General features: G+C 41.4%; 1 long non-coding RNA gene across 1 annotated transcript in view; it reads right to left on the bottom strand.

The window, feature by feature from the left end:
• Positions 1-12: 12 nt before the first annotated feature.
• The window catches only part of LOC111239215, a 31309-nt gene continuing 14759 nt past the window's right edge, over positions 13-16562 (bottom strand). The window contains exons 2-3 of the long non-coding RNA XR_002665852.1: positions 10930-10987; positions 13-317 (exon numbers count right to left, since the gene is read on the bottom strand). This is a non-coding gene — a long non-coding RNA (uncharacterized LOC111239215). The remainder of the gene's footprint in view (positions 318-10929; positions 10988-16562) is intronic.

Below are 16562 nucleotides of genomic sequence, written 5' to 3'. Positions count from 1 at the left end.
GGGGTTGGGGGGCAGAGGATTATTTGTTGGATGGAATGTAAAATATCAGAGATCCAAGAAGGAGAAATGGAAGTTGGCTGAATAAAAGCTAACACCGACAACGGTGATCTCTCCGAGTTCCTCCTCAGCTGTTTGCTGCTGCTCAGCTCTCTCCCTCAAGCAGCCGTGCAGGTGTCTCTAGGTGTGGACATGTCCCACTGTGGTGTAGCTTGTAGCTGGTGTAGTCTCTCAGCAGTGAGAGTGTCTGCGCTGGTGGTCTGTGCTTCGGGGATGAACCCCCTCAGGCCACCTAGCCTGGACATCCCACAAAAAGACACCTAGAAGATGAGGGCACAGAGGGGAGAGAGAGGGGGAGAGAGAGGGGGAGAGAAGAAGGGGACAAGGAAAAGAGGGAAGAAAGTTTTCAGTCAGCTTTTATTTCTGGTTATAGCTGCTCTGCACACTTCTGACACGTCAAAGGAATACTCCAGCCAAACATCAAAAGGAAAAAGAATGAATTATCATTATCTATTGGGCAACATCTTGTAGCAGATCAAACACTTGCACAGAAACGTGTTCACAGTTTGAATAAAACAAAAACTTTCAACATGAAATGAAAACATGTGAAACCACGGCTGCGGTCAAGAAGTCTAAATAACCTCCTCTCTCTCCACTTCCCCTTGACCTCCAGGGAACACGTCATGAGGTCAAGGAAAGATGTGAAGGAGAGTTCATAAGGACCTAGGACAACAATCTGACTGCACTTACACTAGGATATTTTTCAAAACTAACTTTATAACACATGGACGATAAATCCTCCTTTACTAACCACAGACACAAAACAAACAGGATTCAAATGTTGAAATAAGAAAATATGAAAGAAAGTTCAACCATTAAAATAATTAAATAATAATAGTAGAGACCAGAGTGGATAATATTCAGACATACAGGAAGGAGCTTATACAGAGTTTTGACTGTTTTATGTATTTGTTAAGTAGAGAAAATTCATTTTTCAGAGCAGAGAGCAGTTTTCTCCTGACTGGATTTAAAGAGAATAAATCTATATTTATGGATTTGGGTTTCAGTGGATCAGACAAGGATTTCCATCAGTTCTGGATCGAGTCACAAACATAAAACAGCTGCTCTGTTGTTTCTACATTTATGTGGGTCTGCCAAGGTGAAACTACAATGGTGTGTCACTTTAAATGTTGCTGCAGCAAGGAATTGTGGGACGGCATTTCTCCTCTCCTTTCCTAAAGGAAGGTCCAGTGTTTCCTCTGCTAAAGGAGATAAGATAGGAAGCACTGAAGCTCCTTTCCTCCTCATGTAGAGAAGTGGAGCAGCTGTGATCATGTTGCTGCTCAGAGACTTCAGCTCATTTATCTCAGTTTCAACCTTCATAAGAACAAAAAGACTTTTCAACCTCAGCCCTTGTTTGTTATATACACGTTCGATACAGAACATGTAGGAGGAGGAGGTATTTGAGTGTCTTGAAGAAAAAGTTTCATTAATTTCCACAAAGATACTGAACAGAGAGGACAGTGTCTGCAGCATGGGACAAAACTAAACTTGTTAAAGTAAACACATAAAATAAAAGACAAATGTACCAACACAAAGACTGTGATCTAACTTTTCTATGTGCCACCATCCACAGAGAGAATCAATGCAGAGGCCTGAAATGAATCAGGTTCTTACCGATTCATTTTTCACAGTTTGGATAAAGAAGCTGCCCACTCATAACTCGATGCAATTTATTCATTCATCAAAGTTTCACACAAGCAGAGCTGCTTCACAATGACCCTGACAACGTACTGATTCTGAGTGTGTGTGTGTGTGTGTGTGTGTGTGTGGGGTCCTTCCTGAATAAGACTATGAATAAGAATCTGCTGCTTTGTATAGTAACTATGCACATGCATGTCACCTTCTGGCTCCCAGTGCTAATTAAAAGAGCTCCCAGTACTATGACACAAAACACATAAAACACACACATAAAACACACACACACACACAGTCAGCAGAAGACCCATGCAGTGAATCAGCTACTGTTTAGATTTCAAATCTTCAATTAATGTCCTGTGGTGGTCTCAGAACTCTGTGGTGGTCTTGGTGTGTGTGTGTGCATGTAACAGACGCTGGAATGAATAGATGTTTGCAAAAGGCTGAGGCGATGGATACAATTTAGAGAATAGAGACAGACACACACACACACACACACACACACACACACACACACACACACACACACACACACACACACACACACACACACAGTCAGTGTTCAGGATGACGCGCCTGTTAAACAAACCATGAAACCATTTGCAACACATTCTGTCATCTCATTAAAACACTTGATTGCTACTGATGAGGCTGCTGATGTTAGAGGTCACAAAAAGAAAATGTCTTATCCTCCTGAATGAACCTGATTAGAGAAAATAAACTTAAACACGCTTGGGATGGCGTGATTGTTTAGTGATGCAGCTGAGAGCAGGGACTGTTTTGAGAACTCACCTTGGAGCCTTCAAGATTATTTCAACCTCAGATTGGACTGTGTGCTACCAGACGTAGTGCTGTGAGGATAAAGGGACGATGTGGTTTGTTTTCCTGCTTTAGAGAAGTTGCTGTTGGGCTGCAGACTCTGCAGTCTCAGACGTTTGAGCATCTTTGAGTTCAACAAAGGGTTAGTTTTCATAACTGCCTGGAGTTCAGAGGATGAGGGCAATGACATGAAATGTGGCCCCAAGAAGCTGCTGTGAACGTTACTCCTGCAGGCAGCACAGTGTCATACACAGAGAACAACACAGTGATTGTTCTAAGGAAGCTAAAAATACTGTGTACAAAGGCCACGGGGTTGAGTTAAAGCATATTTCATTTATGAGACATCTCATGAACAATACTGAGTGAGCTACACAACTTCTAATGTCTCGGTCGCTGCATGAATGTTTTCACTGTGTGTTTGTGATGGGTTTTGTAGGCAGGCTATTTTTCCCCACTTCCCATTAAATGTCAATTGTGTAATTCTCAAAACACATGAGAGTCTTTACAACTCTGTCCAGCCAGTTCCTCTGAGGAGGAGGGGGTTCCTCTTTACACCATCTGCCTGTGGTCGACACTAAAAGAACTTCTACAAAAGGTACTGGTCCTCTTGTTGTGCATGTTCACGCCTCAGATTACCCACAGCACCGCACAGGTCTGGGGTAACACATAACCTAATATCATCATAACTCTGTCCATACATCATTCCAACACATGAGCATGATCAACGTTTCTCCAACCACATACAAACTGAAACCACTCTATCAACAATGTTCCTGTGTGTAACACTCTATTTGGTTTACATGGGAAACATCTGGTTTTATCTCCATCCCAGAATAATCTCTGGGCTGCAGGCACCTTGAAAGAATCTTGGTTCTTTCTTCAATTTTTGAATTTTTTTTTATTTTGTCAATTATTGTGTTGATTGCTGTGATGCCTGTGGGCCCATTGTCTAAATATATGATCATGGGTCACTGGTTTGAATTTGGAGTCATCCAACTGACAGCTGTTCCCTCCTCCTCCACACGATGTGTTGTATGTCAGATTTCCAAAGTGAATCGAGTCTTTCTTCATTTTCCTTGACCAGTCACTATTGCTGCATCAATCTTAATTTCACAGCTTCAGTTTGCTTGTGGTTACTCTGACGATGAATTAACTAATCAATGAGAATTCTTCACAGTATGATTATAAAGAATATGAGTAAATCAGAGACTGAATGAGAGAGAAGGAGAAAGGCCACCAGATCGCCACCTAACACTCTTTAAAATGTACTATTGTAGGGCTTCCTGATAAAAAACATATTATAACAACATCTATTCAGAGTTTTTCAGTAAGAAAAGTAAGAAAACAAGCGACATAAACCTAAAACCTACAAGAAAGTGGTTCAAGTATTTGCTTTGCAGAAGAACCAAACCTTTACTGAATCAAGGCTGACACTCATATCAGTGCTACATATATCTGATTAAGATATATCAGCCGTCATCATCATTTATTCTTACAGATATTTTTTGCTAAAGACACATTTAAAGAACGGTTTCCTCAAACACATCTTTGACATTTCTGCCCTGACATATCTGTTATAAGTTGATAATGATGTGTCAACAACAAGAAAATGTTGGCCAGTAGATCGGTCTGTCTGGCTGTGGTTGGTGAGGACACCCTGACCGTCGAGGAGGCGATGAGTGTAACGAATGAGTGCACCACTTTGTGAATGAATGGTGTGTGACAGGGCTAAAGGATGAATGGGTGCAGGAGTGTGAGGAGTGTGAATATGCAACTTGCAGGCACTTCACAACAGTGTGTGTAGCAGTGTGACTGTGCTCATGTGTTTGAACTGGCTTACACAATAGTAACTGTTAATCTATGATGATGACCATGTCTCTGCCGCAGAAAGTCCCACAAGCTGAAGTGGACAACACTACCTAACCCGTACCTGCCCCCGCTAAATACAAAGTATAGCATGTGATTAATACAGCACACCCAGAGGACAGGACGCATATTAATAATGCACTGCTATCACCAAGCTCCATCAATGATTCATCAACTAGGCTGCATCAACACACACTTTCCCTTATGTATCGTACATTACCCTGCTAGTTACCTCAGTGCGCACACATACAGGACACAGCTGCCATGTTCACTTCACCTTGTGCTCACTGTGTCATTTCAGGACACGTTTTATTCTTAAAAGATCAGATAATCTGTTTCTTCTTGTTTTGTGTTTTACTTCATCAACTAAGACGGAGTATTAGAGACACTCTGAGGAAAAGAGAGAATAAAGTCGTAATGTTGAGAATAAAATCATTATATTTAAAGAAAAAAAATGATTATATTTAAAGAAAAAAATCATAATATTACAAGAATAAAGTCGTAATATTACAAGAATTAATAATGTAAAATCTTGAGAGAAATGTTTCAAACAGGTGAAAGGACAGTCAGTGGCAGTCTGAGCTGCTTCTGGCAGCTGCTGTTTGTCTAACAAGAGAACAGACTCAGTTTCCTCACAATCTCTTCAGTGTCCTGATGCTGATGCTGATGATGATGATGAGCCATAAGATGAAGTATCTCCTTATTTATGAAATCTCTGCTAAAATACAACTTCACAGGATGCTCCACATTCCTCATTTTAAAGCTTCTGATATTTCCTCTCTAAAACAACACCCAACCTAAGATTACCTTTTAATTCTCATAATATTATGACTTTATTCTTGAAATATTATGATTTTATTTTCGAAATTACCACTTTATTTTCAAAAAATTCAGATCTTTTTTTTCCCTCAGTGTGGCCCTCATACATAATCATGAAATGTGTCAACAACTTTTCTTTTTGTTTTCTGAAACTATGGAAAATGATGTCATTGCACAAGTTGTAAGAAAAAAAGGCAAAGTGCACTGGACACACAAATGGACCATGTGACATTTGCTTCAGGTCATCACAATCTACAGCCTCAAAATGACCGCAGAGTTGAATCAACACATCCAACAGTAAAAAAAACTGAACACTTGAACAATGCAGGCTTCACTTAGGTAACAATTACTGCAGAGCTGTGCAGTGTTCATGTCATTAAGCGCAGTCTCTGTGTGTGAGATGATTCTGACACTCAGCATCTTAACACTACCAAGAGGATCAAGAGGTAAATTTTACTCCACACTCAGCCACTCCCTGTCTGAGGCCTACGACTGCTGCATAATGAAATGCCAGACAGAGACAGACAGATGGGTTGAAGGTGAGCTACATGAGGGGGAGGAATAGATAATAAATGTAGTGCGGGAGGCTGGAGGAGCAGTGTGTGGAGACTATGGTCATAATGAGCATCTGCTGTTTAATGGATTGCTGAGTAGAGCTGAACACTCCTCTGGGATCCACAAAGAACAGCCAGCAGCAGCAGCAGCAGCAGCAGCAGCAGCAACAGCGGGGAACCAGCGCAGAACCAGCAGAATAGCCACATAGTTTTATGGCGGCCTGGCCATCACTTACAGTGAGTACCAAGTTGATAATGCGGTGCTGAGCATTAGTGTTCCATAAATCATCATGCTAATCTGGTCAAAGTTTCATTACAGCTTCGCAGGGGTCACACAGCTCGCAGCACGGGACAAACGGAGGAGAAGAAGTCCGATGACACCTTTGATGCATTCGTCTTTGTGGACAGTGTTCAGGTTGGTAGGTAGCCTGGAACCACTGCTGCTAGAGGCTCGTAAGAACCAATGAATATGTGCCACAGTCTATCACTGTTGCACATTCAGAACTTTTTCAGTCTTTGAATGCAGAACAAACCCTCTTTTCCACTGGTCAAAAAACCCACTAAGACCCACATCAGGCTTTTGTCAGCAATGAAAAAGTGTTCAATCAACATTCACACCCAGGTCAAATGACTCTGCAGCAGACGCAGGTAATTACCAGCTCAGCATCGATGTAAACACGACACCCGGGTAAATGAAAGTAATGCAAAGTGAGAGCGCAGCCCTGAAGTAAGTTTTAAAAACACTCAATCACGGATTGAAGTGTCTCACACAGAGGCTCAGACACTACAGGAGCTCCAACCTGAAGATGAGACATGACAGATCTGATTTACCAGTTTACACAGCAGCTAGCAGCTCACTCTCTCTCCACTGCGTCTGTGTGTGTGTGCTCTGTAAGAGCATGTGATGACATCACTGCTCACAGTTGTGCGTATAAACAGAAAGAGACGCTCCTGAATTTTTCACAGTCCATTTTATATTTTATGTTTAAGTTTATGAATTTGCAGTAAGGCTGCATCGGAATATAATCGAGATTGCAACATGGCCAAGTTCAATATCCAAATCACAGGAGCTGCAACTGTTTTGATGAAGGTAAAATGTGTCACATTGTTGTACATTGTTAGCACCGTTAGCGCTGTGGTGCTACAGAGACGCCCCGGACAACAAATCATATTCTCCAGATGTAAATCGTCATCATTTTGTTTTATTCAGTAAAGTTTCAGTATACTCAAGATACCATTTATTATATTATTGGCTACAATAGTTATATTGTTCAAATTTGATACCATCACACCCACAGTGGGAAGTTGTATCGCTTCACCACAGCAGAACAATGACTGTAGTCGCTTTGCACAAGCAAAGATGGAGTTTCAGTGTTTCTCAGTGAGACACTGCCAGTTTTATTAAGCCACTTAACAAATTATAACTAATAAACCTATTTCATTAAGAAGGTAACTCTAGAGAGTGTAATCACCCTTCTTTTTAAATGTTCATCTTCTGGAATGTGTTTTATCCAGTGCACAGTTACAGGACGTGGGTCGTAATAAACAACATTTAATATAAAGCTGACACATCAGATCAGGTTAATGAAGGCAGTCCATCCTGCAGCCTGGAGAGAGAGAGCTCTCCTTTATCTCAAATTTCAACAGCTTCCACTTACAATTATGTGTCAGTGCATATATAGAGTTTTCTATCCATCAGAATGTCTGCCATGCCCGGAAAACCTCCAAAGGAAGGTGCCCAAGAGGCATCTTAATCAGATGTCTCTTGGGCACTTGAGCCTCTTAATCAGATGCCTGAACCACCTCCAACAGCTCATTTTGACCTGAAGGAGCAGTAGCTCCCTCTGGATGTTTGAGCTCCTCATCTTATCTCTAAGGCTGAGCCCAGACACCTAACGGAGAAAACTCATTTCAGCAGCTTATATCTACCATCTTATTCTGTCGGTCACTACCCAGAGCTCATGACCATAGGTGAGGGGTGGAACGAAGATCAACCGGTAAATCGAGAGCTTTGCCTTCCAGCTCAGCTCCCTCTTCACCACAGTGGTACGGTACAACATCTGTATTACTTCTGATGCTGCACAGATCCATCTGTAAATCTCCCGCTCCATCTTACCCTCACTCGTGAACAAGCCCCCGAGAAACCCCAAACTGCTTCACTTGGGGCAACAACTCACCCCCAACCTGGAGGGAGCAGTCCACCAGCTGAGAACCATGGTGTTAGAGTTGTAGGTGCTTTGTTGTATTCCCGCTGTGGTTTTCCAGCACAGTTTGCACACAGCGGTGTTCTGATATCGGTCAACCGCCACACCGACAAGCGGCTTCACCGGCTGCACTCATTTCCTCACTCCACACTTCTGTTAAACTGGTGCAGCCGGACAACACACCTGTTAAATGATCGGATGTTTGCATGTCTCTCATAGCACACTTCATTACAGAGGGATATGAGTCTTTTTAGGGGCCAGGGTGGGAGTACGCTCGGGGTTAGCAGAGCTGATGAATTTCAATAACAAAGTTGTGTAGATGTCTGTCTCCAGAAGGGACCTTACTCAGCAGTGAACCAACAGATCAGGTATCAAGTGTCCAGCTGTAAACGATGTGCAATTAATACTGTGGTAGAAAGGGGTTAACTCACACATGTAGCCCTAACAGGATTAAAATGACTAAACAGCACCTGCAATGATAAAAATCTAACTAGAAAAATAGAATTTATTCAGTAATTCACTGAGAGTTTCAGGGTGCTACAGACAGGGCATCGACGAGGCAGGTGGTGGTGCAGGGAGACCACACTGTTTCCATTCAGGGATGTTAGTGGTCATAATGTACTTTGTAGGAGCACACTGCTCAGGAAAACAAGTGGTTGAGTGAATTATTTCTTTGTGCTGGCTCAACATTCAGAGGAATGGGAGAAGCTGAGTAGGACTGACCTTTAACCTGAAAGGTCTTTCATTCAAATGTCATTCTGAAGTAATGGCTCCATTGAAGTTTGATTTGTAATGTGGTTAGGATTAAATAGCACCTGAAGAGACGCTGCTGATCATAACCTCAGACTGACTCCTGACTCCCTGAGCTACTCATGAGCATTGTCATAAAGCTAAAAACTGCTGTCTGCCTGATTTAAGTGAACTGTTAGTATGAAGTTTATTTAAAGCCTCGTGTTATTTCAATTAGCACTTTTGGTTCCACCCTAAGGTCCTCTGTGAATTCTGTGTATGACTCCTCAGATATCTGCTCATCTGTGGCAGTTAAAATTAGCAAACTGAACAAACAAACTTCAAACTAAGGTACAGCATGGCAGCTCACATACATGTTCATGTCCATTCTCAACCCAGGGAGGACAAATCTGTGACTGTGTCTCTGTCTTCTGCAGCAGATGGAGGGAGGTCAGGGGTGGGAGTCACACATTACATTTGCTCTCATTACTGTACATTACTTTTTGTGTGCCTGTACTTTAAAAAAAAAATAAAATCTATAATATTGTACTTTTCTACATTTAAAGTTAGATCCATTAAAGAGTAAGAATTAAAGTCCCATGAAAATGGTCATGGTCCCCCAGCTGTCTGTTTTTTTTGTGTGTGTGTGTGTGTGTGTGTGTGTGTGTGTGTGTGTGTGTGTGTGTGTGTGTGTGTGTGTGTGTGTGTGTGTTCCTGCACAGCCCTGGTTCTCAGAGTTTGTGCTTGTGCACTTCCTGATGTTTTAGTGGGCTGTACTGTGGAGTTTATATGAACTATGTGTTTTGTCTGGCTGGGTGATTCCTCTGCTAAAGTGGCGAGTTATTTCATTCATGTAGCCTGATACTGACTGTTGCACCTGCCACTGCGTCCACGTCTTTTTACCAGCTGCGACAGAAGGCTGGTATTGTTTTCACCTTGTGAATCTGTGTGTGACATCATGGTGCTGGTGACACCTACTGTAGCAGGAACTAGTAGAGGGTGACATGGGGGTGGATTTCCACTCCTGTCCCACCCCACTCCCACAAAAAACATTGCTGTCCTGTCCCCATCCCATGATGAAAAAAAAATAAATCCTGTCCTCTCCCAATCCTGGAAGGATGACTCCTGTCCCATCGCCTCAGAGGGTGCTTTGCTCACCACTCTCTCTTGCCCACTTCCTCCAATACCCGGACTGATGACAGTAGGTTGACAAATTTTACACATTTTTTGGCCATGGTAAAACAATATCATCAAATAAAGCATTAATTACTAATATTTATAATCTGAGCATTCTCAATAATCATTTAAAATCAGGAGGAGGAGGCGTGTAGAAACAACAGTTAACGACTTTCAGCTCTCTCTCTCTCTCTCTCTCTCTCTGTCCCTCTGTCCCAAAGATCTATTTACAACCTTAAAAAAACACCTACACACAACAAGCAGTGCTTCAGTGACAGGCAGCTGAGTGTGTGTGTGTGTGCGCGCGTGTGTGTGTGTGTGTTGCAAGAATCACTTGTATGCAGTTATATATGTGCAACTATGGCAGGGTAAATTAAACGTAATATTACATTAATACTACAAATTATAATAATAATAAGTTAATATATAAATGGGAAAACAAGTCAGTTATTGTCTTGACATTTGCAAAGGCATGAGCCATCAGCGATCGCTCTGATGATCGTCAACACCTCTGTTCAGCTGTTTTCTGGTTAGTTCTCGTTGGCTGTGCGGAGGGCAGTTTTATATAGCCCACTGACAATCAGCTGTATGCACAGACTGTAAATGTCCATCAACAGAAAAGGAATGTATTGTTGTTTATTGTTGCTCTGCTGCTTGATACATCCACATGTTAATACACTTTACTTTGAAGCCTAGAGGCCTTCTTTAATAGTTCTATCATATAACAACATCATCATCATGGAAACCTGCTTTCTTAAATCGGGGCAGAGGATGAGAAACCTCTTTTCCAGCTGGACTTCTTAACGTTGAGTGACACAAGATTGGGACTAAAATAGTTTTGGCAAGTGTTATATTGAGAGCTAATATTGTGTTCACCCCATTAAATTATAAGAGGACTAAAATGTGTAATGCCATGCAATTTATAATCTGGCTACCATGTTACAACACCAGGACATCCAGATGACTAAACTAACGACCTAACACTCCGCCATGTCGTGAAACATTTCAGAAGGCTGGATAGCTTCAGTGATGTCTAAAGTCAAAGACAGAGAAGTGTGCTGACTCACCTGGACTGGTTTTCCCTCCACTGTCACAAGACCTTCAGCTCAACATTGCTGGGAACATCTGAAAAATAAAAAGGACAGACAAACATCATGATTTTGCAAACAGTGGATATAAAACAGTGAGGAACCAGCAGGAGAAAACAGCAGTAGTTTTTGTGTTACTGTGAGGAAGCTAGCAGTCTCTATCTGATCTGAGGTTTTTGGTGTTCAGCTGGGTTGAGATCTAGTGACTGTGAAGGTCATAGTAGGAGTCATATTAGGGGTGTGCGATCTGGACTAGAAGATCATATCACTATCTTTTCAGGCAGAATCAGGAAGCACAATCTGAATCATGAGTCTCCCCCCACAGATTAAACTGGAAACAAACCCCCGTCACTTTTTCTCAAAGGCCCCACTCTCTCTGCATCCTATTCACGCTCTGATTTTATTCTGAAAGTCCTGACCAGATGTTCTGATTTGTATCCTTCTGCTGCTTTGATGCTGCTGTCTTCTGTTTACAAATTGTGTCACAACTCATCTCTTTTTGCTTAGTTGGAGTATGTATATGGAGTATTCTTGTTCTGCTCCGGTGGAGAACTGGTTCATGTGGAGTTACACCAAACTCAGCGAGGCTGCAGAGCGGAACAAGGACTGCTGTGTCCAGCTGCTGGTTAACAGTTAACATGGTCTGGTTAGCAGAGACTGAACCTTTAAAATAAATCTCTAACTATAAAAACTTTTAATGAGGCGATCTGTGCGACTGCCCTAGCTATAAGACCGCCAGATACCCCACCACTACTTCACATCGTCTTCGTATCTTCACCATTCAGTAAAGCCTTATTCCCTGTGGACGGGGGCGCTGCCATCCTGTTTCTCCACTCAGTATTGTTGGACAGCACATGTTTCGTTTTAGTGTTACGTTTTGATAAGTCAGCAAGGTGGCTGCTGAGCTGATTGAAAGTAATGGCTTGTAATATTTGTTTCTTAGATTTAGCACTCTAAGCCCTTGTTCTCTCAACTGTGTCCTTTTATCTCTACATTTATAAAACTAGATCATTATGTTGCTTCAGTTTCTGTTTTTTCTGGGTGGCAACAGACGGAGAGAATGTTCCGATGTTCTGCACTTTTGTTATTGTGAGCAAGTTTAATGAAAACACCACAATCAACAGTGCACAAGCCCATCTGTTACTGCCTAACATGTCTGAGCCACTCAGGCCCAGTCCCACTGGTTCTGACTGCAGATGTAAATCTTTTAAGACGGCTCACAAATAGTTTCTTTTTTTTTTTTTTCTTTTACAAAGGCACAGTAATTTACTAACACAGCGATTATTATTATTTTTAATTATCATAATTAAGTAATTATTATAATAAAGACTCAACTGCTATAATACACACACATGCACAGACACATGCACTTAACCAACACTTAATCCAACCCAATCTCCCTGGCTCCACAACATACAACACCCACATACAGCGGCTTCAAAATATCATCTGTACGTTTGCCCATTATTCATATTACATTAATGCACTTGTCTTCTGTCATTGTCACACTTTTTTAATCAATATGCTATATGTTAGAACCTGTCTACTACTATCTGATATGTTTCTTATTTTTTTTCTGTCACACTATTTCACCAATAATATTTAAAAAACAAAAATGGATAAAACAGCTGAGCACCAATAATTATCAAATGTTACTCAAACAGGAGGAAAGAGTGCATTTCTGTTGGGAACTATTTGTCATGACGGATTAATCCACATTTGCTGCTCCAGTGAGTATTTGGGACAACAAGACGATTCACGAGTCAGAATAACCAACACACACACGCACGCACACACACACACACACACACACAGACAGAAGCCACAGAGCAGAGAATGAAATGGACTTTAGATTATTTTTGACTCAACTCGATGACTCTGCTGCTCGTTATCATTAAGTGCACCTAATTCCTCCAGTAGGGAGACATTACAATTACTGAACAAGCAGAACATCCACTTATACAAATGTGACCATAACAACTGGTGCAATCCTGTAAAAAGCTATAAAATATATGAATCCAATTTTATCTAATCGGGTCATCTCATTCTGATCGTGATCCGTTTTTAGAGAGATTGTGTACCTGTGTGACTTGTTCCATCAGCTAAAATTAAAATCCTCTTCCCGGTGCAAAACACTGTCTTAATGATGAAAGTTCTGAGGCGCAGGAGTGGCAGAGATTACCTTTCTATAAACACACAAACACACAGGTAGAGTTGGTATGTGGGAAACCAGTGAGGAATCACATTCTGTGAAAATAAGCGGCTGGCAGCTCCGTGTGTATCAGAGCAGACACACAGTGTCAACATCCCTAATTCATCAATGTAATATACATCATAAAAATAAAAGCCTTGGTTGCAAGGTACCACCTGACCTACAGAGGGTGCAAATCACTAACTCAGCAAAGCAAGTGTGACCAACAGCAGGCTTTCCACTCTGCTGGTTTATCATGATTTTCTGACCTGACTTTTCTGAGAACAGCAAACAGAGATTTTCTTTAGAGGTGCACCAATCGATCGGTTCCCAGCGTGACTTGCTCTGACAGACTCTGTGCTGCTCAAATTTACGCACACAGCAGCGAAGACACAGCTACACACACACACACACACACAAAATGAGTACTGCGTGGAAGTTCTTCACTGTGAGTGAAGAAGACATAAAGCTTGCAATCTGTAACCAAGGCCAAAGTGAGCTGTGGAGGAACAACCACAAAACATTCAGAACAACAAACTTAACTACACGCTTATAATCACCCCACTGAACATGTGCAGTTTCAAGAAGATAAATTTAGAACCACACCACTGACCTCACCTGTGCAGGATGGCTACCTGTTGAACGGCTGCTGCAGCTTGCATGCCTGTGCGGGTGCCATTCACCTTGTTAATTAATACTTAACAGGCAATGCTTAACATAAGTACATACAATTGAGTACAACTGAGTTGTCTATTAAAGAAAACTTACAAAATGTTGGTGTAGCTGTCAATTACAGTTCTTAGGTGCATCTCTAGTTTTATGATATAAAATGTATTCAGTAACAAACTAGTAGAACCCATATAAATGTGTTTGTCTGATCTGATCTCAGTTCAGCTTCACCTTTGTGTTCACATTTTAAGAACCTTATGTTTCAAGTTGTGGGCTATAGACAGATCTACAGAAGGATGTGATGCTGAAAGCTTCCTTCTCACAGCCATCACACCCAAACAGTTACTAAATGAATAAAAGACAGATTGCCCTTTTCTGTATCTTCGGCTGGAAAATGATTTAAAAAGGACAAAAAATTCACAAGATCACAGGTAAAACATTCCGTCAGACTGCAGTAATGAAAGGACCCACTACTTTAAAGCCCAGAGGCTACCTAACAATTAATGAGGCTGCTGCACATCTCCTGCGTCCGTCTCCTGCTCTGTTGCTTCTGTTTCATCATCACCTCCAGGAGAAAGTAAAAGAAACAAGTGTAGAAAGGAAATCCACACAAACATAAAGAGGACATCATATTCCTACACAGACAAGGACACGACAAGGAATGTGCCTGTGACTTTTGTCATTTGAGGAAACAATGAATGTCTGAAAAGATGCAACAACATTAACGAGTCCAATGCAATCTGTTACAGTATGACTTCAATCTTTGCTATAATCTTATCTTGCCGTTTGACAGCACAAGTCCCAAGTTTACAATGTCAGGACTGGTCAACGCCTCATCTTCATAATGAAAAGAATAGGTCAAAACCTAGTACCTGTCTGGACTGTCTACGGTCAAATCCTGATTTTATAACTGTGAGATTGTCTGACAAAATCACCAAACACATATATGAAAGAAAGACTGAGCTGTGATTTCAGATTTCAGCTGGACTTACTGTAACATGATCACTTTTAAAAGTTACTTTATCAGAGAGAGAGAGAGAGAGAGCATGAAAAAAAGCAAAGCGCCCACAGGCTGGACTCAAACCTGGAGCCATCGCAGCAAGGACTAAACCCAAATGTCACACTTTCCACCAGGTGAACCACCGGGCCCAGAGACAGGCTATCTGAGACCTCTCTTCAGTCTCTCACACAGAGCACAGCCTCCGTCTGGATCCACAATAGTTTCATCTTTATTTACTTCAGCTGCATTCATACACAGTCCAGACCTGACCAGTGGTAGAAATATGAGTCAGTCAGTCAGTCAGTCAGTCACATTCCAGATTATAGGGCTGGCCCTGCTGTTGCGGACCGGCCAAAAAGGTCATTCTCAGCAGTTCACAAGTTTGGATGTTCTGTGTCATTAAATACAGTAGATACACAGTTTCCATGTGTGTAATTTTCTTATCAGTGACCAGTCACTGACTCAGATAACAATGTCTGCATTCATTGTGGTGTTTCTTGTGTCAGAGTCAGAGTATGCTATAAACCATTTCACACGAGCTTCCTCATGGTCTGAACCTGCCTATGTGGCAGTTTGTCTCCATTTCTCTATTCACGTTTGCATGGAAGAAAAAGTAGAAAAAGAAAAAGGGAAACATAAAAAGAGAAGTGCACACCCAAGTGATTGTCACTGACACTGACTAATTCAACAGCTGCATTAGTTGAAAATAGCAGTGACTTCTGCTGTTGCTTCCGGCAAACTACTGAGTTAAGCTAAATCTACATCATGGTGCATCTCTTCATTGGTGGCGCCCCTACACTGAAATGTGTACATAGAATGGAGTATCCTCAACTATAACAGTATCCAAAGGCCTCAGTGTACAGAGTCTGAAACCCCAAATTTTTGTAACTTTCCAAAAGAGACAATTCACTCATGGATCTTTTACACACACTTGTAGGTTATAGATGTGTGACGGTGTAAAAGTAAGTGGGATTTAAACACATTCACCTTTAAACATGGTAGGACGATGTGTTGTAAAAACAAGGTTGATTGAAAAGCGACACGTACCATGTTACATTGAAGTCTCGTCACCCGTGAATCAGATGTCCTGAGTCAATTCCAAAGACCAGTAGTGGCTAAAATAAAACTGATCAAAGTCCAGTCCTTTACCAGAATAAAGTCGGAATATTATGAGAATAGAAATTGTAATACTACAAGAATTAGAAACTTAACATTTTGAGAGAGAAAAAAACAAATGGAGGAAAGGAATATTACAACTATTAATCAAACAGGTGAAAGGACAGTCAGTGTCAGTCTGAGCTGCTTCTGCCAGCTGCTGTTTGTCTGTCTAACAATAGAACAGACTCAGTTTCTTCACAATCTTTTCAATGCCTTGACGCAAATCATGTGGGTAACTTGGTGGCATGCCAAAAAAACAGAACCTGGTTTGTGTCCTTTGTGCAAGCAGGTGTCTGACCTCAGCTGAAGACTGTTTGATGAGGTAAAAGAAGCATCACTGTACAATCGTGAGTGGACCTCTCTCCCGTTGATCAGATCCTTCTTAAGCTTCCATTCATATCAATCACTTAAGTTTAGAAACTTTATAGTTTTGAATGAGGACCTTCAGGATTTGGATCAGGTAGCTTGTGAAAAACATACATTTTCATTTTAAAACAGTGTTTTAAAACAAAAACAATCTCTGACCAGACAGCCGTTTTAGCTCTGTAGCAAATGATCTCAGTCCAAACTATCATACCTGAAAATGCACACAAA

The sequence above is a fragment of the Seriola dumerili genome, unplaced genomic scaffold (genome assembly GCF_002260705.1).
Source record: "Seriola dumerili isolate Sdu_G_001 unplaced genomic scaffold, Sdu_1.0 BDQW01002174.1, whole genome shotgun sequence".
NCBI classification, from domain to species: Eukaryota; Metazoa; Chordata; class Actinopteri; order Carangiformes; family Carangidae; genus Seriola; species Seriola dumerili.
The sequence above is the reverse complement of the archived record's forward strand: the minus strand, read 5'-3'. Positions and strand labels throughout refer to the sequence as shown.